Source organism: Schistocerca serialis, chromosome 11 (genome assembly GCF_023864345.2).
Source record: "Schistocerca serialis cubense isolate TAMUIC-IGC-003099 chromosome 11, iqSchSeri2.2, whole genome shotgun sequence".
In the NCBI taxonomy this organism is placed as follows: Eukaryota; Metazoa; Arthropoda; class Insecta; order Orthoptera; family Acrididae; genus Schistocerca; species Schistocerca serialis.
Window position 1 is genome coordinate 157,296,802 of NC_064648.1, and position 25,076 is coordinate 157,321,877.

The 25,076-nt window shown below is 39.0% G+C and overlaps 1 protein-coding gene and 1 long non-coding RNA gene across 8 annotated transcripts in view; one reads left to right on the top strand and one right to left on the bottom strand.

Annotated features, from left to right (window-relative positions):
* Positions 1-25,076, bottom strand: part of LOC126426830 (F-box/LRR-repeat protein 14-like) — a 624,998-nt gene that overhangs the window by 444,274 nt on the left and 155,648 nt on the right. The window contains exon 4 of one of the 3 annotated variants that reach the window (XM_050088852.1): positions 11,617-11,754. The exons of the other annotated variants lie outside the window; for them this stretch is intronic. The gene's annotated coding sequence lies outside the window, so the exon portion shown is untranslated. Of the gene's footprint in view, positions 1-11,616; positions 11,755-25,076 lie in introns of those variants that run through there. 3 annotated transcript variants of the gene reach the window in all.
* LOC126426836 (uncharacterized) overlaps positions 1-25,076 on the top strand; it is a 409,903-nt gene that overhangs the window by 192,414 nt on the left and 192,413 nt on the right. The window lies entirely within an intron of this gene.

Sequence of the window (25,076 nt, forward strand, 5' to 3'; positions counted from 1 at the left end):
GATTGTGAAGTTGTCCCGATATGAGGTCACTACGGCAGAGGTAACAGCATCTGCTACTTCCTCCATTTCTACTGGATTCCTTATCGAGGTTTTAATTTCAAATAATTCTAAATCAAGGTCCCTCCTATATGTATCCCAGTCTGCTTTCCTGGGATTCCTTTAGGTCATGGTCTGTCTGATTCCCATTTCATCCTTGAGTTTAATGTATATGTGGTCTGATGTGGATGACTCCAGCACTACATGCCATTGTTTGACATGGCTGTCCATCATCATGGAAGTAAAGGTTTTGTCAATTACTTCTTCCCTTCTGCTATTCCTGAATGTGGGTTCATTGCCGCTATTCAGGACCTCTAAGTTGTTAGCTGAAAGGAGTTCAAGAAGGTACTCACCTCTACATCTGGTGTCCTTGCTGCCCCACACTAGGTTGTGGGCACTGGCACCAGCAGTTGGTCACCTTGCTGATGGAAAAGTCTCTACCAGTCTCCTCACCTCCAAGAGAGGAGGAGAGCTGTCTTCATAAGGGAGGTATGCTGATACCAAAACAGTTTCCCTTGTGATGCCTTCCACATACTGAAGCATTTTAATGGTCACTAAATCCCTAGAGCACAAATCCACCACTGGCATGAAAGAAATTCCATTTCTTACATAGATGCTTGTTCTGGAGTTTCTTAGATTTCTAGCATAGATCAGCTTACCTCCAGTGCCACTGAGGCCCGATACACCACCTTTATATAAATACGGTTCTTGTATCAGGGCCACGTCCACTTCCTGCCTTCTCAGGCAGCGACTCAGGGCTGCAGAGGCCCCTTTTACTGTGCTGCAGATTAATCTGCAGCATCTCCAGGCTCCGTCATGCTTCCATCTTTGAGAAGCCTGACAGTGACCTGTGAGAACACTAAACGCAATTTCAGGTCCTGCTCCTGCATCACCTTCAGGGACTTCTCTCTGACCTCCTCTACCGGTGTTTGCCCTTCCAGTGCAGCCTTCTGGTTGACCAGACTTCTGTCGATACTTTTGGGTTCTGGGCCCCTCTTTTCCCAAACTAAGTCCTAGGAGAGACTTCCTTAAGGATCTTTGGTTCCCATGTTTGCAGTCTTAAGAAGCTCCACTGCCATCTTAACCAGCAGCTTTTCATCTTTCCATGGGGATATCATGAGCACCTTTTCCTTAAGCCATTCCACCATGTGTACCCCCTCACAGACAAAAATGAGGGCACCATGATCTAGATAGACCCTCCTGAAGTTGGATCTTGGGCCAGTGCCCCCTCACCCCTCCCAACCTTCCCAATCTTTTCAAAGAGGGCCATCTGTACCAATTCCTCCTGCTGTGAAGTGATGGCCACCAGTGGATAGCCTTCCTGGATAACTGCCACCCTAAAAAGCGAGACTGTAGTAGTATAGGTCAGTTTCCCTATTTCTTGCCTCGCTTTTTTCTGGACTCTCTTATCCAGGAAGGAGGGAGTCTTTGATTCTTCCCTATCCTATCTTTGACGTAGTGGGGATCTTCGTATTACCTTCAACCTGAGACAGTTTTTTCCTGGGTGTCTTACGTTCAAGTCCCTTTAGTTCCCTCCACTTGTTTTTAGGAAGCCATTCTCTTCCTTCCTTTTTCCTCTGTTCGCTGAGTAGTTTTTTCCTCTTAGCCCCAGACAAGCCTTTGATCTGGTCTAGCTTCTCGGTTACAGTTCCCACTTCTGCCTCAGGTCTAGACTGTGATTCAGTAATGGGAATGCCTTCCATCAGTACTGTCCCTGATGTTTGGATATCTCAGGTCTGTTTGCTCCTCAGTTTGTTTTTCTATGTTTTCTTTAATCATGTCCATATTGGTCCCACGAGATTTGGGGATCTACAAGGTCCACACCACATATACCCCCCGTGGTGTAAGGCTACTTACTGAGGGAGGTCACCTGATATCCCTGAGGCTTGGTTTGCAACACATCTTCCCATGTGCCATGCACCCCTTGGCACGGATCACATCACACCTTGGGTTGGGTCAGGGAGTTGGGTAGTACTAGGTATGGATAGGGAAGATGGGACGTGTTGGGACACTCTTAGTCTGATCCATCAGCTGAGGCCTTTCCAACAGTAGTAGGTCCTCAACCTTCAGCATAGCCCTCAGCTTCATGCAGATGCTTAAGCCTCTCCATCCGCATGGACAGTGCTTCGTCGAGGTGGTGTCCCCCAGAGAGGATGCTAATACATACCTCATTCGTCTTTTCAACAGTATGAGTATTAAACTGGTGCAATTCTCCTGGGTTTTCCTTTGTAAAGGAACATTTGAAAACAGAGTTAAGCATTTTAGTTTTTGCTTTGTTACCCTCAGTTTTGCTTTCTGTCTCATTTGCTAGTTTCTGTTCCCCCCAAGTATGGTGACACTACCATTCTTTACGTATGACCAGAATTTCTTTGGGTTTTCTGAAAGAACGTTTTACAACATTGTGCTGTAGTATTTACTTAAGGCTTCACACATTGCTCTCTTGAAGGCCAAACATGTTTAATTTGGCACCTGTCTATCTATGATCATTTGCTTTGTTCAACACCTATTATGCAGTGATCTCTGTTTCTATAGAAGTTTCTCTGCTGTACCTGTATACCATGGGTTCCTCTCATTAGGAATAGTTCTACTGGGTACATATTTATCCATTACTTGGTCAACTATTCTTTTATAATTGAATATCCACATTTATTCAGTTGAGAAGTTATTGTAATTGTTATCAGTAGAAATGTGCTTCCTGATCGACACATGATCTTAGTTCTGTAATTACCTCCACATTTTCTTGGCTGAAGTTCCTACATATTTTTCTTGTGCACTCTGAATTTAGTTTCGATAGTGATACAAATTGCTCTGCATGGTCTGACACTCCTACATGTAGAACTTATTTCCTTTCACATTTGAATTATAACTGCTTAGAGTATTATCAATAAATGTTGAAGCAGTTACTCTAACACTTGAGTACTGGTGAAAATTTAGATTTAGCCCATTAGTGTCTTTCTGCTTTTTAAAGTTTAATAAATTTGCCATCAGTACTTAGATCTGTGTTGAAGTCAGCAAATATAACTAGTTTGTCACACATTTTTCCAGTTATTATTTTATATAACAATGTTTCAAATTTCTCTAAGAATACCAAGCTTGTGTGGTACCCAGGGATGTGATACATACTGACAATTAATATATAATATATTTGTAACTTCCATGCAACTACTTTCAAATGTAATTCCTCCACGCAGATGGCTAAAATTCCCTCTGATTATATAGTCTACCAAGGACTGAACTAGCACACAAGAGCTTCCATACCAGGCGGCTCTATATAATCTGGTAGCCAGTTCATAGCCTGTAAGTTTATTGAGGAAGTGGATATTTTTAATTTTAAGCCATTGTTCATTTAGACATATTACCTTCACTGATAGTAGCGTAGTTTCTAAATGAATCTGCATATCATAAAGCTTGCTAGTCATTACTTCAGACCTACCTTCAATGTTCAAATACATAATAAAATTACCACTCCATACACTATCAGGTAAAGCATTTTTAAAACTACAAGGAGTTCCATTTATCTAATGACCGCACACACATGGCTGACTTTGCCGGCCACTGGAGCCATGCAGGCATGTCGAATGCTCCCTTTGTCTCCCTGTTAGTGCCACAGTAAGCGCCTTTCCAGCCAGTGCCATTTGAACAGTAAAACAAACATCACGAGTCTGCAAATGCAGCAGTGGCTATGCCGAAATACTCCAGTGCACAATGAGTGATCATTTATAATTTGTATATGTGTCCAGAGCCCTCTCATGTTCTACAGAAGTTTTTAAATGCTTGAATTTCAAGTTATGATGCAACTCACAAGTTAGTGAAAAAATTTGGAAATGGGAAGTGCTCATGACAAGAAGTCCAGAAGCTCATCTTGATGACATTGCTTATCACTTGGACAATAAATATCCTTAAAAAGTCTTTTGGACATCTTTCACATTGAACACAAATTTCATGTACCTCTGTACAAAGAACTACTAAGTTATATGGGCTAAAGTCATATAAAGAAATAGTAGTGGAAGAATTTAAACATGGTGATCGGGCTGTCCGTGTTAATATTTGCAAGTGGGTTTTGAAACGTGTGTGACAGCGAATTATGTTGATACCTCATTCTGTTTTCAGATGAGGCACGATTCAGTTTATGTGAGTATGTTAATTCTCAAAACTGTCAATTTTGGAACACTGTCACAGCTATTCTGCTTCACGAGGAACCCATTCATGGTCAGAAAATAGTGTGGTGCATAGTTAGAGGTGACAGAATAATGGGCCCAATAATTTTAATGACACAGTTAACAGTGAAAGGAATGTGCAAGACGTTTGTAACCAATTTTAATGAATAGAGTTAAAGAGAATGAAGCATTGTATTTTTTCAACAAGTTCCAGTAGAGGTTCATCTGGCAAATTTTTCTTTGCATACAATTCACAAAGTAATTAAACAACAATATCTGGCACAGTTGAAGTCCCAATTTAACCCTATGACATTTTTATTTGTAGGGAGCACTAAAGGCCAAAGTAGCACAACAAATCCACACACGTTGCAGGAACTCAAGGACAATATCCATGGGTCAGTTCATTCACTTTGTGTGACAAATAATTTCTTCAGTAGATGTGAGGAATGTGTGCAAAAAATTGGCAGGTAGTTCCAGCACCTCAATGCATGACATAGGTGATTACAAAATTTATTTACATATACACTGGCTAGGAAAAAATAGCAACACCAAAAATAATTAATGTAGAGTAATTAAAAATTGTAGGAATAGATTTGCCTAGATAATTTTTTTAAGTAGGTAACATTGCAATGTTATAGTTTACGTAAGTGCAAGATACCATTGCAAATATGAAATTCTGGTGAATTAATAAGTGGTGTAACCACCAGAACTTTGAATGCAAGCATGCAAACGTGTATGCACTGTGTTTTACTGTTGGTGGATGCCAAGTTGTGGGATGGAGTTCTATGCCTGACACACCTGGTCGATACAGGGATGGTTAATACTGTTTGTGGATGAGGCTCGAGTTGTCATCCACTGATGTCCCACTTATGTTCAATTGGAGGCAGATCTGGTTATCAGGCTGACTCAGGTAACACATTGACACTGTGTAGAGCACGTTCGCTTACAACAGTGATATGTGGGTGAGCATTATGCTGTTGGGAAAAAAACCTGGAATTCCGTTCACGAATGGCAGCATAACAGGTTGAATCACCAAACTGACATACAGATTTGCAGTTAGGGTGCATGGGATAACCAGGAGAGTGCTCCTGCTGTCATAGAAAATCACACCCCAGACCATAACTCCAAGTGTAGGTCCAGTGTGTCTAACACACAGACAGGCCGGTTGCAGGCCCTCGACTGCCCTACTCCTAACCGACACAGAGCCATCACGGCACCGAGGCAGAGGCAGCTTTCATCAGAAGACACAACATACCTCAACCCTGCCCCCCAATGTGCTCTCACTTGACATCATCGCAGTCGCAAATGGTGTCGGTTTGGGATCAGTGGAATCCGTGCTACAGAACGTCTGGCTCGGAGCTGTCCTCAAAGTAACTGATTTGTAACAGTCCACTGTGTCACTGTGGTGCCAACTGCTGCTCCCATTGTTATTGCAAATGCCATACAATGCTCTAGAGCCATACACCAAACGTGACGGTCTTCCCTCTCGGTAGTGCTGTGTGTCCATCAGGAACCCATCTTCTTGCGGCTGTACGTTCTCGTGGCCACTGCTGCCAGTAATAATGTACAGTGGCTACATTCCTGTCACGTCTTTCTGCAACAATGTAGAACTACCATCTAGCTTCCCATAGCCCTATTGAATGACCTTGCTCAGACACAGTGAGGTGTTGATGGTGGCATCCTTGTCACCTTAAAGGCATTCTTGAGTAACACCATTTCACCATGTTCAATCTCAAAGGTAATTAATGCTCGGGACCATTATAGCATGTATTTAAAGCAAGCTGGTGCTACTGGCATCACTCCTATGTGACTGTCCCAAAATCGGAACAGGCATCATCTTGCAGATGTAGCAACAAGCCTATCTACTTTCATTTATGTTGCACATCTCCTCATTGCTGTTGCTCACCATCTACTGCACCATGTGTGCAATGGTCAGAAAAATGGAAGATCCTGCAGTTTGGTTGCAAGGTAAAGGTGAGTTGAATACTTGCTCTGCGTGTTAATATTGGGCCAGATGAAGTTTGGAAAATCAGCCCATTTCTCTAGTTTCTCTGCATGTGAGCATTTAAGGTAATGGCTTGTTTGTTTTTACAGCTGCTCTAGCACACTATTTCATCAACAGCTTTGTCTATATCTGATGTGATTCTCTTCTTACTAGATCCAATCAGTTATTGCCCGTGCATTGCAAAACTAGCCTTTTCATAACTGTTGTGATCAAGGTTTACTACAGAATTGACACATTCTTTTTCTACAGTGCTTATCACATTTCTGAATTTTACCCTAGGCTTAACAACACCTGAAGTCTCTTTAGCAGACTTTGATACAAAGTTTGAAACATTGCGTGCTTGTCTCTGAATATTTTTACTTGAATATTTTACTTGTATTCATTTTTGCGTGACTGCAGAATTGTTTTTTGAAGATTGTGTATTTGTTTTCGAAGGCTCACTTTTACACATGAGTCTTAACACATTGGTGCTATCTTCTACATTCCCAAGTACAAACTTTTTATTGGATTCATTTCAGATCTGTGTAAAATATCGTTCCTCATCTGCTATTGCTACACAATTTTTTTCTAAATTGTACTTTTTTTTTTTTTCAATGTAGAGTATTTCTCTGTTACACATGAGCTAAATGTTACAAAACTATTACCTTTGTCCACTTTTAAACTATTTTGCATTTTTATTTGTGATACTTCATCATTTTTGCAGTGCTTGAATTATTGAGGCCTTGTCTCATATGATAATGGTGTTCTTTTTTTTTACATGTTTTTGTTACACAAGCAGCATATGATTATGAGTAGGCCACCGTTACCAATATCATATTTGTTCTGCTACAGTTTTTGTGAAACCTCTATTTACAACTATTACCCTGGATACCTTTGCTAACTTTTTTGTAATGCACATTACAATTATTACCACATTTTACTTAACTTTTATCAGAGCAGTTTACACCTAGTCCAATCATTGCCATCTTGTGAAACTCAACTATCAAACTAAAATGTTAAATGGCATTAACAGCATCCCCCTTACTCGGAGGCAATTTTATCTCCTTAACAGTATGTTGAGAGTTGCACTAATAGTCTCTGCCTCAGGTATGAAAATAGCTTCAGAATGGATGAACATAACATGTGGATTGTCACAAGGATCATTACATGACCCACTCTTTTTTGTAATCTACATAAATGATCTTCCATTGACTATAAGGGTCAGTTCAAATACTGTAATATTTGCTGATGACACAAGCATACTAACTGAGAGTCCAAACTGAGTCCTGGCAGTCATATCTCAGATGAGAACTTAATATGCATATAAGTGTTTTGCGACTAATGGTTTAAGTCCTAACCTCACACAAACTCGTATTATGGAATTTCAAGCAAACAATAATTACTTTTTAACTACACAAGTAGACATTAATGGTCATACCTAAGTTAATGAAGAAGCTCTGTTTGAATATGCTATGCCAATAGATGCATCTCCTATTGTGTTGACCTAAAGACAAGAGCAGTGGTTTATTTTGCATGATTTCTAACCCTGCTGCCTTATGGGATTTCTTCTGTGGCAGTGCAATTAAAGTAAATAAAGTTCAGCAGAACTGACCAGTAAGAATATTGTGTAAAGCAGATAACTGTATATCTTAGGCAGGTATTTTTAAGGAGCTTGGAATTCTTATTCATTTACTTCTTAACATTTTTTGTTGTTGATAAAGAAAATCAGGTTCAATTGAGCTGTGATATTCACATTAAGAATACAAGACATGAAAATAATTCTCAACCAGACATTGCTTTGTTGTCCAGGGTGGAGAATAGAGCTATGTATAAGATACTCAGCGGGCACCCATCTAACATAAAGCCAAAAATTTGGGATCCCTACCCATTCAAAAAATAATTAAAAACACATCTCATTACTCACTGTTTCTGCAAATTATCTGGGCTTTCATAATTGGGGGATCTAAATTTCTGTTATGTGCATGGTAGATAATAGTGTTTCTTATGACACTCTATAACAAGTAACAAAGCACTTTAAACAGGACTCAGTATTTATAGATGTAAAAATATTTTCTTTGAAAGAGAGAACAGTAATTAAGTGAATACTACACTACTAATTGTAGATAAACAGCAGTCATGTAATATAACTAAGTATGTAAATGACATAAGGTGGAATAGCATTGAGCGGTGGAGTGATAGTTCTCAATATGTAACAGAGATGGCTAGCCGAAGTGGCCGTGTGGTTCTAGGCGTTGCAGTCTGGCACCGCGAGACCACTACGGTCGCAGGTTTAAATCCTCCCTCGTGCATGGATGTGTGTGATGTCCTTAGGTTAGTTAGGTTTAACTAGTTCTAACTTCTAGGGGACTAATGACCTCAGAAGTTGAGTCCCATAGTACGCAGAACCATTTTTTGTAACAGAGATGGAATTTCTGTGCTTTGTTTGTCTCATATTAATGTACACCTTCATTCATTAGACATCCCTGAGGATTCTCATTGGTGGGGTCTATGGAACATGATAAATAAATGAATGAATGAATGAGTGAATGAATGTGTAATGCTCTTTACCTTATGAATAACTATTTTTGTTTTTGTTTTTGTAAGTGTTGCAAGCTTGGAGAGTAAGCAGCAGTTTAAGGGTGCAAAAGGCCTTAGGGTCAAACATCAGTATTTGCAATTCTTTTTACTTCTTTTTCTATTATTGCTTTCTTCACCCCTGCTAGTGATTTAAAAAGTGAAAAATTCCAAGCTGCTCCCACTGTGAGACTACATTAAACTGAAATTACTGCCTGTGTACATTGTTAGAGAGCTTGCAATTAAAAAAAATAATAATAAAAAAACAAAGGGTATATTGTGTGGTGTAGGACCATTAATTAATTAATTTATTTATTGGTGCTGTGTATCTATAACTGCACAGTATAAAAATATATTGGGCTATTTCTTAAGTACTATAAACATTTCTTGAACTTTTACAAGTCATTCTTAGCAAGAAATGATACTATACAATATTTTGTTTATTTGTACACTCTAATAAAGCAATCCAAACTGGCACTACAGTTCTGTGTTTCTACATACTCAAGTTAAGTTGTGCTTGACAGGTAATCCTTCACAATCAATTTGAAACTGTTTACTTCCATTTGTTTACTTGTTTTATGTAATTCTTTATAAAATTCAATGCCATGACATAATATGCCGTTCTGTAATAGGGGTGCATTTCTCTGTTATACATGTACAGTATATGGGGTGTGAAAATTTATAACAAAGAAAAGGGGAAAAGATTTCCTCAGTATTAATTTAGAATGCTTGATAAGCATTTGTATGACAAACAGATGCAGAATAGTTGTTATTCAGGTGAAGAGTTACCAAAGGACAATCTGCAAATTTGAGTGGGAGAGAACACATACTTAAACTATTGTCACACAGAGCAGGAATTCAGATGTCAACATTGGCTGAACTGAGTTTCTGATATCAGAGTGAGAAAAATGCATGTCGAGGAGTACTTCGAAACATGCAGACCAATACTGAGCATGTCAGATGTTCCAAACATACATCTGAACGTGGACAAATGAGATGGAAGAACGCCAACCAAGTTACTGGCAGGTCATCTCTTCTTTAGGTAGTGCTAGAAAGAGCATCAAGGCCACTTAAGACATGAGATGAATTACATGTTTTGACAGATGTGATGAAAGGAAAGGAATGTTTGTACAACTTGCAAACTATTATAAAAAAACTCTCCCAGTTAGATTGTAACTGGGGTGTGTTGAAAGGTGAAAATCTTTCACCCACAGCTATACAGTCCAAAGGAGTGTTGTGTAGAATTTTTAAATGAGCAAAATGTGTTCAACATTCATACCAACAAGAAAAGGAAGGGATGCAAAGTTCTTAGATTTGTCTGTTAATGATGCAGTATGTAGGGCAAAATTGTGCAATTTTGCATAAAATGGAATATTTGGTTGAGCACTATGTTCACAAAAAGCTAAAACAACTCCATTGACATTCAAGGCACTTGGCCACAATTTGCTTTATGGATTGAAGCTGAGAAAACTGGTGTGTGTGTGTGTGTGTGTGTGTGTGTGTGTGTGTGTGTGTGTTCCTGTTTGCACATTTCCTTTACATTGCATACATCATTAAACGTTTGTATGGATATTATTCAGGAGTTAAGTGTTAGGCCTATAAGTGCAAACATGTGAATGGAATAAAAACTATTCAAGCAGTTTTACACAGCCAGTTGTGAAGTGCACCGGCACAAACTGTACCAGTTCACATTTGTCGAAACCATCTTTGTCTAGCCAAGGAAAACTTGATGTTCAGCACAACAGTTTTTTACATTAGTCGAAACCATCTTTGTCTAGCCAAGGAAAACTTGTTGTTCAGCACAACAGTTTTTTACATCTAGATGTGCAATATGAGATTTTCACTCTGCAGCAGACTGTGTGCTGATATGAAACTACCTGACAGATTAAAACTCTGTTCTGGGCCGAGAGTCAAACTCGGGACCCTTGCCTTTCGCAGGCAAGGTCCTCCACCAAATGAGCTACCCAAGGACGACTTACACCTCATCTTCACAGCTTTAGTTCTGCCAGTATCTCATCTCCTACCTGCCAAACTTCACAGAAGCTCTCCTGTGAACCTTGCAAAACTAGCACTCCTGGAAGAAGGGATACTGTGAAGACATGGCTTAGCCACAGCCTGGGGATGTTTCCGGAATGAGATTTTCACTCTACAATGGAGTGTGTACTGATGTGAAACTTGCCCGTGAAAGGCAAAGCCCCGAGTTCAAGTCTCAGTCGGCCACACAGTTTTAATCTACCACCAGGTTTTAGAAATGAGTGTGTGTCATATTATGCATCAGCAGCTAGGTAGTGAAGTGCTACTGCTTGGTCATGCTGCACTAATACAGTGAACTGTTGTTTATGTAGGGGCCTTATTTCACTTCTTTTTAATCGTTTTGGAACGTTTCAGGTAGCATAAATGTGTCTATACCCGTTTTCCACTTATTGCTTGCGGTGCTATTGTTGTAATGTACTAAATTATAGAGTGCCGAAGAAATGACAGTTGTGATTAGCCAAATAGTCAGCTTTGACTAACTGAAGTTTACTGTTGTAAGGTTTTATTTTCTGTCCATTGCAATTTTAAGTGAATAATTTGAGTATGCACCTCCCAAAGTCAAGCCTGTATGCTTTATCAAAATCTTTGTTTTATGTTTCAGACAGAAGATAGGAATGAAGTGCCAACCTATTCTAAACTGGGAGTGCAGTCTGTAGCAAATTATGTGGAAAGTTTGCATAGCAACAGTAGTAATACAAGGTGTCCAACAAAGGACTTGCTAACATTAGAATTAAATAGTATGAAAATAGTAGAACAGACATTATGTTTATTGTGAAAGCAGTAAGAACTTTATACAGAAGCTTTGAAATAATAGTTACAAAACATGGAACTGTCATAGCAAAACAATGTACTTATAAATAATACTCCAAAGTTCAGAGCAATCAGTTAATCAACTTCAAATGGAGAGGCAGCATGTAAATGTTGGGCCGGTGGCAGCTGTAGTTACTCCTGAAGATGTCACCATAGTTTCTGAAAGAATACAGCAGAATATGAGGAAATTTGCCCAAACAATTTCTATAGAGGCTGGTTTGAAGTGTTCAAGCATGCATACACTACTGAGAAATGGTCCACATATGTTCCTATTCAAAATCCAAAGCCACCGGGTCTTATCTGTAACCACTATAAAATAAAGGGCTTACTGCAGACCAAATTCTCACAATAAGTGAAGGATTTGGTGCTGGCTGCATCTGGTTTACTGGTTAGGGATACATCCATCTGAATGTGTTGGAGAATAAGAAAACTGGCAATTTTGGGGTACCAAAAAGCCCCTTTTGTATGAAGAAAAACCATTGCATTCTCCTAAAGCTATTGTTTAGGCTTGTGAGATGCAGCAGGCATACAATGAGCCCTTACGTCATGCAAGAATCAGTAGCTAGTAAACATTATAATTTTTGAAAAGTTTGTCATCAAACAATAAGCATTAGAGCATCAATGTGCACTGAGTGATTCATGCAAAATGGGGCCTGACCACATCCGACCAAACTGGTGTTCCACTTTCTTGAGGAATACTTTGAGAATAGGGTCATTGTGTGGATTATCTCATTTTTATGGACACAGGCATTGGAAGCCTCCATATTCACTCAGTCTGACTTTTGGGACTACTTTTCTGGGACACGTTGAAATACATTATCAACTGGGACCATCCCACCACACTGGATGAATATGAACTGTTTGCATTGCAACTGAATTCTTAATAAAAAGAAAATATGGCTTCGAATTCAATTTTTCTGAATCTACAAGAGAAAATGCTCAGCCAGTTACATGCATTGACAATATTTTAACGAATTATGAATTTTAAGATGGATATAAATTTTGTGTAGATCTAGGAATTTCTGATCATTCAGCATTATTCATTGAGCTACCCCGAGCAGGTAGAGAAGTCCAATGTAAAAAAGCTTATGTAAAAAGGATCTTCAACCAAGAAACTTTGACTCTATTCCATGATAAGCTCAAGGAGACAGAATGGCACTTTGATAAAAATATTTCATGCATAGCAAATTTTGAAGCATTTCTAGGGGATTCTCTAAGTGTTTTCAATGAAATGTTTCCACAAAAGACTTATGTTAATAAAATGACAAAATTAAAATGGATCACTAAAGGTATAAAAATCTCCAGTGCTAAGAAAAGGCAATTACATAAGGAACCAAGACATAATAAAAATATTGAATTTATTGAATATGTTAAACGATACAAAAGTACATTTAAGAAAGTTGTCAAAGCAGCAAAGCAAATGACAAATAATAAATTATCCTTAAAACATGAGAATAAATCAAAGGCAGTGTGGTCAGTTGTAAAGCACGAATTAGATATCAAAGCCTCTAGACATGGAATTAGTACAATTAAGCTTGAAGATGAGATCATTGTAAATCCGACTTGAATTTCAGAATGCTTCAATGAGTTCTTCATTAATGTAGTGAAACCAGAGGTTAATATTGCAGATTATGAGAAAAATGTATGTCCCTTTGGACTAAATCATAATTCTGAATGCCTCTTTAAATTCAAAACAGTTTCAACAATAGATCTACAAAAAATTATATTAAAACTAAAATACAAAAATTCTGCAGGTTGGGATGGAATACCAGCAAAAGCCCTTAAATTTGTGTGTAAAATAATAGGATACCCACTATCTAAAGTAATAAACCAATCCTTTGAACAAGGAAGCTTCCCAGAGGTACTGAAGTATGCGGAAGTAAAACTGTTGCTCAAAAAAGGATCAAGAGAGGACATGGGGAATTATCGTCCCATCTCCCTCCTTCCAGTCCTATCAAAAATCTTTGAAAACGCTGCTGCTATGCAGATTCAAAATTTTATGGAGAAATATGATATTATTACGGAAAACCAATTTGGTTTCCAGCATGGCAAAAGTACTACTGATGCAATTAACAAGTTTATCGACAAGATCAGCACATCATTAGACAACCATAATAAAGTAGCAGGAATATTTTGAGATCTCACAAAAGCCTTTGACTCTGTAAATCACGCACTGCTCATCTATAAGCTTGACAAGAGTAATGTTCTAAATTGGCTTACTTCATACTCATCAAATAGGAAACAAAGAGTGATTGTCTCATCAAATGCAGCAAATTACTATTCAAAATGGAAAACAGTAGCCCAAGGTGTCCCTCAAGGCTTGATTCTAAGACTTATTTTGTTTTTGTTCTATATAAATGATTTACCGAACAATATAAATGCTCCATTGATTTTATTTGCATATGACACATCTGCATTAACTGAAAACCAGAAGCCCAAAAAAATCCCTCTCTACATAATAAACACAATGAACAAACTAGAAACATGGTTCCAACTGAATGGATTAAGATTGAACGTCCGCAAAACCCACATCGTCCAGTTCAGAACAAAACAGTCAAAGCCCCAAGAAATTAAAATAACTCATAAAAATCAGGATATAGAAGAAGTGGATTCTGTCAAGTTTTTAGGGTTAAACTTAGATAAAAATTTAAATTGGAATAAACATGTTGACTACCGGCTAAACAAATTATGTAGCTTTGCATTTGCTATGCAAATATTAGCTGGTGCAACAGACATGAATACAAGAAAAATTGCATACCACAGCTACTTTCAATCAGTTGTAAGGTATGGTATTATTTTTTGGGGAAATTCAAGCAATATATTGCGCATACTAAAGTTGCAGAAAAGAATAATAAGGAACATGTGTACTGCCCATCCAAGGACATCATGTTGCCTACTATTTGAAAAACAACAGTTATTAACAGTTCCCTCCTTATACATCTACGATATTATCATCTTTCTACATAGCAATTTAGAGTTATTCGAGAAAAACTGTTTCAATCACACATATAACACGAGTAACAAAGACAATTTTATGCTTCCCACTAATCGCTTAAATCTATATGTGCGGTCTCCTTAGTATATGGCAACGAAAATTCATAACAAGCTAAAAGGAAAGAATGTTCTGAGTATGAACCTAGAGACACTGAAATCAAAGCTATATGATATACTTGTCAAACGCTGCTACTACACTGTTGGGGAGTTCATGAAGGATGAACTGAACATTTGAGCAGGATAAATTTACATATAGTCTTGTGTGTAAATGTAGCTATCCATCACAAAAAGGAGGAAAGAAAAATAAAAGTTTATATTAATGTTAAAATTCTTTGTACCAATTAGGCCTAAGTTAAGTTATCCATTTTTTTGACCTGTCTCCTGTACACTAATCATATGATTGGAAATTGTATGTTATGAGACAAATAAAACACTATTCACTATTCATTTCCATACATTTCAAGATGTGTTAACAAATGATGATCAGTGAGCATTTTGAAAAGATTGTGATGTGATTGCAAAGGCTGCTTGCTAAAGATAAATTTATTTATGCATGCTGATAAAAGCATACATTATACAGCGCCTTAGCATTTTTTCTAAGTATTATTCATAACTTCTGTACAAAATTCTTTGTGTTCAAAATTAATCTACCATTCATTCAATTCTTTTCTTTTCTGTGTTAGTTAATTATAAATCAGGGAGTCCTTGGTTGGCTACCCTTTATATTTATAGTTAATGAAAACCCAGCAACTACACACACAATTCTTCAGTCCACAGATCTTCAAACTTCCACTCCAAGGTACTACACAATGAAGAAAAGGGAGCAAAATGATAAATATGGTCCTGCAATTGAGTCAATCACTAATACACTGCAGGAAGTTGATGATGAAACAGATATTTTTGCTAAATTTTTGGGAGCATAAATCAGAAAAATTGTGCCGAGGAGAAAAGGGATGTAAATCTAAAATTAATGAAAGTCTTGTGTAAATCATTAAATGAATAATTTTTATATTGGAATGTAATTTGCTTCAGGACTATGGAATTATAATCTGCACTTTTCTTCTACTTCTTCTCTCTCCCCCCCCCCCCCCCCCCCCCTCTCTCTCTCTCTCTCTCTCTCTCTCTCTCTCTCTCTCTCTCTCTCTCTCTCTCTCTCTCTCTCTCTCTCTCTCTCCCGCTCTCTCTGTTATTTTTCTTTTCTTTTTTTTTTTTAACTCTGTTCTTCAATATCGCTGTAGAACTTCATGCTACATTCACGCCAAGAGTTTGGAAAAGGTAAATATAATGTTCAAGGCAGCAATTTATGCTGGTACATGTTGTGTTTGCTAAGACTGAGTAATTGTATCATGAATAAATATAGCATGTAAGGTTATGGCAGAATGTAAATAATACGGGAGTAAAGGAAACAACATACCAAACAGGAGATTCATTGATTTGTCAACAAAAACACAAAAAAGAATGGAAATTTTGCTACCTTTTGGATAGGCCTATCATACACTGAAGACTAGCCCAAACAGGCCTTTTTTGTGCTGTCTGGGGTTTGAGAATTTTTTGACTGGTGAGGATTTTTTTTTAAATTTTGGGCCTATATGTGTAAAATTACATTTTTAAACATTCTCTTGCATGCTTCTCTCATCCAGTCTTCGAACAAATGTATACAACAATAGGGAGTTATGGTTACAGGCTCTGCCACAACTTTTCACTTTGTAATTTGGCAAAACAACAAGGGCTATATGTCTGTGCTGTTTCATGTGTCAAGTAAGTCATCGGTGCATTTATTATTATTTTATCTCAGTTGTTTTTTATCTCATCATTGAGGAATAGGCAAAAAAAAGTGTGTTTTAATATTAATCTACAAAAGGAATACAAATTTGTGAAATTGTGTAATGACAGTGACAATGAATCTATTTATTGCACAATATGTAATGGAGAACGTCCTGCTGCATATAAATGGAAAGGTGATATTAAAGACTATGCAAAAACAGCAATATGTTACGTAGCAAATGTATACTGAACAAAGTAATGTAAAATGCCTCTCTGTAAGTGATTAATCACTGGGACTTCAGACAGTTACTGATGTCAAGAGAAAGGCAAGGAACAACATTTATGATACACATGAAACAGGACAGATTATAGGTGTGGTATGTCTTCTTGTAAAACTCTAGGACTGTAGACAGGAAAGTAGCATATAGTAAACAGATTATGGTAGTGGGCCAGCTCTTGTCACAAGAGTACAATCCTGAGCTGGCTGTTTCTCAAGGAGTTCCTTGTGGGGTAGGGGAGTGGCTCTGTACATAAAAAACAGTATTTCATTTAAGTACATAGACGTATAATGACACTGCACTGAACAGATATTTGAAAGCTGTGCAGCATTAGTTGAATTTAGTGAAACTAAACTTCTAATTGCTGTTGTTTATACGTCCCCTAACTCTGCCTTCAGAGCATTTTTGCTTAAGCTAGAGAGGGTTCTTGATTCACTTTGTAGGAAGTACCAGAAAGTAGTTATATGTGGTGACTTCAATATTAATTTTGTACATGACTGTGCAAGAAAAAGGATGTTGGTAGATCTCCTAAATTCATATGATCTGATGCAAACTGTGTTTTTCCCAACTAGGGTGCAGGGGAACAGTAGCACACTTATAAACAATTTTTTTATTCATTCTTCATTACTAGATGGGCATTCTGTTAGTAAAACGGTGAATGGCCTTTCAGACCAAGATGCACAAATTTTAACACTAAAAGGTTTTGTACTCAACCAATGTCATATTTAATTACAAACTATGTAAGAAAGTTAATCCAACAGCAATAGAGAGTTTTTCAAAACTTGTCAAGGAACAAGAGTGGCAAGATGTTTATAGTGCCGATAATATAGATGATAAATACAATGCTTTCCATAACACATTTCTAATGCTCTTTGAGAGTTGCTTTCCATTAGAACATTCTAAATTGGGTACTAGCAGTAATGGACAGCCCGGTTGGCTGACTAGTGGGATAAGGGTATCATGTAGAACAAAGCGGGAATTATATCAAAATGTTAGAAGTAGTCACAATCAAGCTACAGTAGCCCATTACAAATAGTATTACAAGGTGCTTAAAAATATTATTAGCAAGGCAAAAAGTATGTGGTATGCAAATAGAATAGCTAATTCACAGGATAAAATTAAAGCCATATGGTCAGTTGTGAAGGAAGTGTCTGGTCAGCAGCACAAGGTTGATGATATAAAGTCAGTTTGCAGTAATAATATTTCTGTTACGGATAAGTCAGATATATGTACAGTATTTAACAATAATTTTCTGAGCATTGCTGGTGTATTAAATACAAATTTAGGTTCTACAGGAAATCATATAAATTTCTTAGCAAATGCCTTTCCGAGATTGACTTCTGAAATACTCCTCTGTGATGCAGACAAGAGGGAGATTGAGTCAATAATTCAATCACTGAAGACTAAGGACTCTCATGGTTATGATGGAGTGTCTAGTAGAATCTTAAAGTACTGTGCTGCACATGTTAGCCCTGTATTTAGCCATATTTGTAATTTTTCCTTTAGGAATGGTCAGTTTCCTGAGTGATTAAAGTACTCAGTAGTAAAGCCGCTTTATAAAAAGGGAGAAAGGGACAATGTAGATAATTTCAGACCTATTTCTATGCCATCAGTGTTTGCAAAAGTTATCGAAAAGGCTGTGTATGTAAGGTTAATTGATCATTTTATATCACACGATTTGCTATCAAATGTACAGTTCGGATTTAGAAGTCGTTTGACAACCGAAAATGCTATATTCTCTTTTCTCTGTGAGGTACTGGATGGGCTGAACAAAAAGTTTTGAACACTTGGTGTATTTTTTGATTTAACAAGGGCGTTTGACTGTGTTGATCTCACAATATTGCTCCAGAAGTTGGACCATTACGGAATAAGGGGAGTAGCTCACAATTGGTTCACCTCTTACTTTAGCAACAGGCAGCAAAAAGTCATTATTCACAATGTTGATAACGGCTGTGATGTGGGATCTGAGTGGGGTACTGTCAAGTGGGATGGGGGGGGGGGGGGGGGGGTGCCCCAGGGATCAGTGTTGGGGCCGCTCCTGTTCCTTATTTATATAAATGATATGCCCTCTAGTATTATGGGTAACTCTAAAATATTTCTGTTTGCTGATGACACTAGCTCGGTAGTAAAGGATGTTGTGTGCAACAGTGACTCGGTTTCAAGTAGTGCAGTACATGACCTCAGTTCATGGCTTGTAGAAAATAAACTAACGTTAAATCACAGTAAGACTCAGTTTTTACAGTTTCTAACACACAATTCAACAAAACCTGACGTTTTAATCTGGCAGAATGGGCATATGATTAGTGAAACTGGACAGTTCAAATTCCTAGGTGTTCAGATAGATAGTAAGCTGTCGTGGAAAGCCCACATTCAGGATCTTGTTCAAAGACTTAATACTGCCATTTTCACTATTTGAACGGTATCGAAAGCGAGTGATACTTCGACACGTAAATTAGTCTACTTTGCTTATTTTCATTCACTCATGTCGTATGGTATTATGTTTTGGGGTAACTCTTCCCATTCTAGAAGGATATTTTTGGCTCAGAAATGGGCAGTTGGGCAATAAGTGGTGTGAGTTTCCAAACCTCTTGTCGACCTCTGTTCATGAGTCTGGGTATTTTGACATTGGCCTCTCAATATGTATATTCCTTATTGTCATTTCTTGTTACCAATATTAGTTTATTTCCAACATTAAGCAGCTTTCACTTGGTTAATACTTGGCAGAAAACAAACCTGCATTTGGATTGGAATTCCTTAACTCTTGTGCAAAAAGATGTGCAGTATACTGCTGCATCCATTTTCAATAAGCTGCCACTCGAATTCAAAAATCTTAGCAGTAATACATGCACTTTCAAATCTAAACTGAAGAGTTTCCTCATGTGTCACTCCTTCTATTCTGTCGAGGAGTTCCTTGAAAAATTAAGCTGATTCTCATTGTATTGCTGATAGCGTTTGCTTAAATGTATGGACTGATTTTCTTTCAGGTTCATGAACATTTATTTTTATCTGTTATTGCTTTTATGTTGTAAGTTCATGTACTGACACATTCCATGACCTTGGAGATTTGCTCCTCAATTTGGTCCTACAGAGCTTGACATGTAAATAGACATGTAAATAAATAAATAAATAAATAAATGCAAATAGACCCCAGTTGCTAGTGTTTTCATTGTACTCTACAGAGCATCCACTTGCTATCAGATTCTGTTGACTGTGTACGTGAAAATCCAAGATTACATCTCAGGAATTTCAAGTGGGGAGGAGGTGGATGTACTGGAAAAGGTCATGTGATATTGTGGTACTATTACTGACACTGGCAACAATATGTGCATTACCTACATGCCAGAGTTTGTGTGCTTGGTGCTCACACAAAAGCTAGATTTTCAATACAACTGTAACCTGAAAGCAGTCCACAAAAAAGTCACATTAATAGGTAATTGCTGTTGTGTCAAAGAGCTATTTACATGTCTTGGTCTCCCTCTATAATGTTTGCCCTCATACTACCCTCCAGTAACCAGATTGATAATTCCTTAGTATGTCTCACATCAGCAGATCACTTCATCTTTTCTCCTTAATTCTATTTAGTACCCCATCATCATTAGTTAAGCCGCTGGTGAAGTATCAGTGCAGCAGCAGTGCAGTAGCGAGTCACATATATAGCTTCCATATTTGTTTTGTAGTTTGATCCTTAATTTCTTTCTAAGTGTTTGTGCGCTTGCGTATTTAATTACATAAAATCCTTGCGTATTCTCGTATTTGAGAGGAGTCGTTAGATATTAGCAGTAGGACGGATAGGGTGTGAGCGGGCGCAGGAGGAACTGGCTGCGGTTTGCGAGCAGCTGAGCGTGCTGTTGGCCACGGTCAGCCGCCTTCAGGCTGCTGCCTCGAGGTATAGCGATGGTGGAGGGTCTGGCGCGTCGCTTGGGACAACCCAGGTGTCGCTTGATGTGCCCGCTGACTCAGCCACCGAGGCATCTTCTAGAGTACCCGGCGCATTGGGGCCACCCTCACCTCAGGGTGAGTGGCAGACTGCAACGCGTTTGTGGCGCTCGAGGCAGAGGGTCAATGTGGAGGCTGTCCGACTGGCCTCACCCGTTCATCCAGTCAGTGGGCAGGTGGCCGCTCCTTCAGCAGAGCCTGAGCAGGCACATGGGGGCAAAGGCTTGCTGGTTATTGGGAGCTCCAACGTTAGGCAGGTGATGGAGCCCCTTAGGGAAATAACGTACAGGGCTGGAAAGAAATCCAACGTTCACTCGGTTTGTCCGACAGGGGGACTTATCCGAGATGTGTAGGTGGCCTTGCCTGTGGCTATCAAGCATATGGGGTGCAGTCGTCTGCAAGTAGTTGCTCACATCGGCACCAATGAGCCTGTCACTTGGGTTCTGAGGCGATCCTCAGTTTGTACGGGCGGCTGGCGGATTTGATCAAGACTGCTGGCCTCGCACGTGGGGTGCAAGCGGAGCTCTCTATTTGCAGCATCGTTCCCAGAATGGATCAGGGTCCTTTGGTTTGGAGCTGAGTGGAGGGTCTCAACCAGAGGCTTCGTCGACTCTGTGATGGTCTTGGCTGCAGATTTCTAGACTTGCGCTATTTGGTGGGGAATTGTAGGACCCCTCTATATAGATCAGTGGTGCACTACACAAAGGAAGCGGCTACTCTGGTAGCAGAGTACTTGTGGCATTCACATAGTTTTTTTTTAGGCTACGCAGTAGTGTGAGCTGTCCTGATGAATGCTCAGCAGTCGACGTGCAGGCAGGGAAATCAGGACGCGCTCAGTGTAAAGACACTTCAGCTATCAAGATATTAGCAGTAAATTTTCAGAGTGTTCGGAATAAAGTTCCTGAATTTACTGCCCTCCAAGAAGCGTGTGGCGAGAAAATTACTCTTGGGACTGAGACATGGCTGAACCCCGAGATAGGAAGTTATGAAATATTTAGTGAGGGTTGGAACATGTATCGGAAAGACAGATTAGACACCGTAGGTGGTGGTGTCTTCATTGCGGTTGACAAAAATATTGTGTCTACTGAGGTCGAAGTAGATCCAAACTGCTTCTATCAGTTTTTCCATTCATCTGTAAAGAATTCGCGTTAGTATTTTGCAGCTTTGACTTATTAAACTGATAGTTCAGTAATTTTCACATCTGTCTACACCTGCTTTCTTTGGGATTGGAATTATTATATTCTTCTTGAAGTCTGACGGTATTTTGCCTGTCTCATACATCTTGCTCACCAGATGGTAGAGTTTTGTCAGGACTGGCTCTCCCAAGGCTGTCAGTAGTTCTAAAGAAATGTTGTCTACTCCCGGGGCCTTGTTTCGACTTAGATCTTTCATTGCTCTGTCAAACACTTCACACAGTATCGTATCTCCCATTTTATCTTCATCTACATCCTCTTCCATTTTCATAATATTGTCCTCAAGTGCATCGCCCTAGTATAGACCCTCTATATACTCCTTCCACCTTTAAGCTTTCCCTTCTTGGCTTAGAACTGGGTTTCCATCAAAGCTCTTGATATTCATGCAAGTGGTTCTCCTTTCTCCAAAGGTCTCTTTAATTTTCCTGCAGGCAATATCTATCTTACCCCTAGTGAGATAAGCCTCTACATCTTTACATTTGTCCTCTAGCCATCCCTGCTTAGCCATTTTGCCCTTCTTGTCGATATCATTTTTGAGACGTTTGTATTTCTTTTTGCCTGCTTCATTTACTGAATTTTTATATTTTCTCCTTTCACCAATTAAATTCATTATTTCTTCTGTTATCCAAGGATTTCTACTAGCCCTCACCTTTTGCCTATTTGATCCTCTGCTGCCTTCACTATTTCATCCCTCAAAGCTACCCATTCTTCTTCTACTGTATTTCTTTCCCCCATTCCTGTCAATTGTTCCCTTATGCTCTCCCTGAAACTCTGTACAACCTCTGGTTCTTTCAGTTTATCCAGGTCCTATCTCCTTAAATTCCCATCTTTTTACAGTTCCTTCAGTTTTAATCTACAGTTCATAACGAATAGATTGTGGTCAGAGTCCACATCTACTCCTGGATATGTCTTGCAATTTAAAACCTGGTTCCTAAATCTCTGTCTTACCATTATATAATCTATCTGATACCTTTTAGTATCTCCAGGGTTCTTCCATGTATACAACTTCACTAATGCCCATTATATCTAACTTTAACCTATCCATTTCCCTTTTTAAATTTTCTAACCTACCTGCCTGATTAAGGGATCTGACATTCCACGCTCCAATCCATAGATTGCCAGTTTTCTTTCTCCTGATAACAATGTCCTCCTGAGAAGTCCCTGCCCAGAGATCCGAATGGGGGATTATTTTACCTCTGGAATATTTTACCCAAGAGAAAGCCATCATCATTTAACCATACAGTAAAGCTCCATGCCCTTGGGAAAAATTACGGCTGTAGTTTCCCCTTGCTTTCAGCCAATTTCAGTACCAGAACAGCAAGGCCATTTTGGTTAGTGTTACAAGGCCAGATCAGTCAATCATCCAGACTGTTGCCCTTGCAACTACTGAAAAGGCTGCTGCCCCTCTTCAGGAACCACACTTTTGTCTGGCCTCTCAACAGATACCCCTCCGTTGTGGTTGCACTTATGGTACAGCTATCTGTATCGTTGAGGCACACAAGCCTCCCCACCAACGGCAGGGTCCATGGTTCATGGAGGGGGATGACTATGGTTACAAAAGTTAAAAAGTCGGTCAAGAAGGCTAGGAGAGTATTCTTACTAGAAAGAGCAGATAAGTAGTTGTTAGCATCCCACTTAGTAAATGAATCGACTTCATTTACTTCCGGTACAATGGATGTGGAAGAATTATGGACAAATTTTAAACACATCGTAAATCACACAATCGACAAGTATATACCAAAAAAGTGGGTTGCAGACAGTAAAGACCCACTGTGGTTTAACAGCGCAATTCAGAGAATGCTCAGGAAGCAAAGGCAGTTGCACTCGCAGTACAAGAAAGATCAGGAGAATGAGGACAGGCAAAAGTTAGCAGAGATTCGTGGTGCTGTAAAAAGCGTGATGCGCGAAGCATTCAATGGTCTTACATAAAATCGGTAAGCAGGTTGAAAGGTTCCATCCAGTCGCTCACTGATCAGTCTGGCCTGGCAATGGAAGACAGCAAAATGAAAGCTGAAATTTTAAATTTAGCATTTGAGAAATCTTTCATGCAGGAGGATCGTATGAACATACCGCTGTTTGAGTCTCGTACAGATTCCCATGTGGAGGACATAGTGATAGACATCCCTGAGGCTGTGAAGCAGCTGAATGGGTTGAAAATAAATAAATCGCCAGGTCCTGATGGGATTCCAATTTGGTTTTGCAGAGAGTACTCTTCTGCATTGGCTCCTTACTTAGCTTGCATTTATCGCGAATCTCTTGCCAAACGTAAAGTCCCGAGCGACTGGAAATAAGTGCAGGTGATGTCTGTATATAAGAAGGGTAGAAGGACGGATCCTCAAAATTACAGACCAATATCCTTAACATCGGTTTGTTGCAGTATTCTTGAACATATTCTCAATTCGAATATAATGAATTTCCTTGAGACAGAGAAGTTGCTGTCCATGCATCAGCACGGCTTTAGAAAGCATCACTCCTGAGAAACACAACTTGCCCTTTTTTCACATGATATCTTGCAAACCGTGGATGATGGGTATCAGACGGATGCCATATTCCTTGACTTCTGGAAAGTGTTTGACTCAGTGTCCCATCCTCCTAAATAAGGTATGAGGATATGGGATTGGTTCCCAAGTATGTGAGTGGCCAGAAGACTTCTTAAGTAATAGAACCCAGTACGTTGTCTTCGATGGTGAGTGTTCATCGGAGGTGAGGGTATCATATGGAGTGCCCCAGGGAAGTGTGGTAGGTCCGTTGTTGTTTTCTATCTACATAAATGATCTTTTGGATAGGGTCGATAGCAATGTGGGGCTGTTTGGTGATGATGCTGTTGTGTACGGGAAGGTGTTATCATTGAGTGATTGTAGGAGGATACAAGATGACTTGGACAGGATTTGTGATTGGTGTAAAGAATGGCAGCTAACTCTAAATATAGATAAATGTAAATTAATCCAGATGAATAGGAAAAAGAATCCCATAATTTTTGAATACTCCATTAGTAGTGTAGTGCTTGACACAGTCATGTCGATTAAATATTTGGGTGAGTCCGGGATAAGTCACGAGAAGAAAATGTGTTGTAAGAATAACTACGACCAGTCCCATTCGGTAAAGCTGGTGGTGGAGTGGTGGGTCCACTTGTCTCATGCAGTGAAGAAGCCACTGAAATAGAGCAAGTTATGTTCACTTCCATGCTGTGCCACATGTTGGTGTACTTTGCTCTAGGCCATAGTTTAGCAGTGGCAACTCATATTGGTGGACAGCTAGTTGGTAGTCATACAAAATATAAAATAGCTGTGCAATGATTCCAACAGAGCTGTTAATT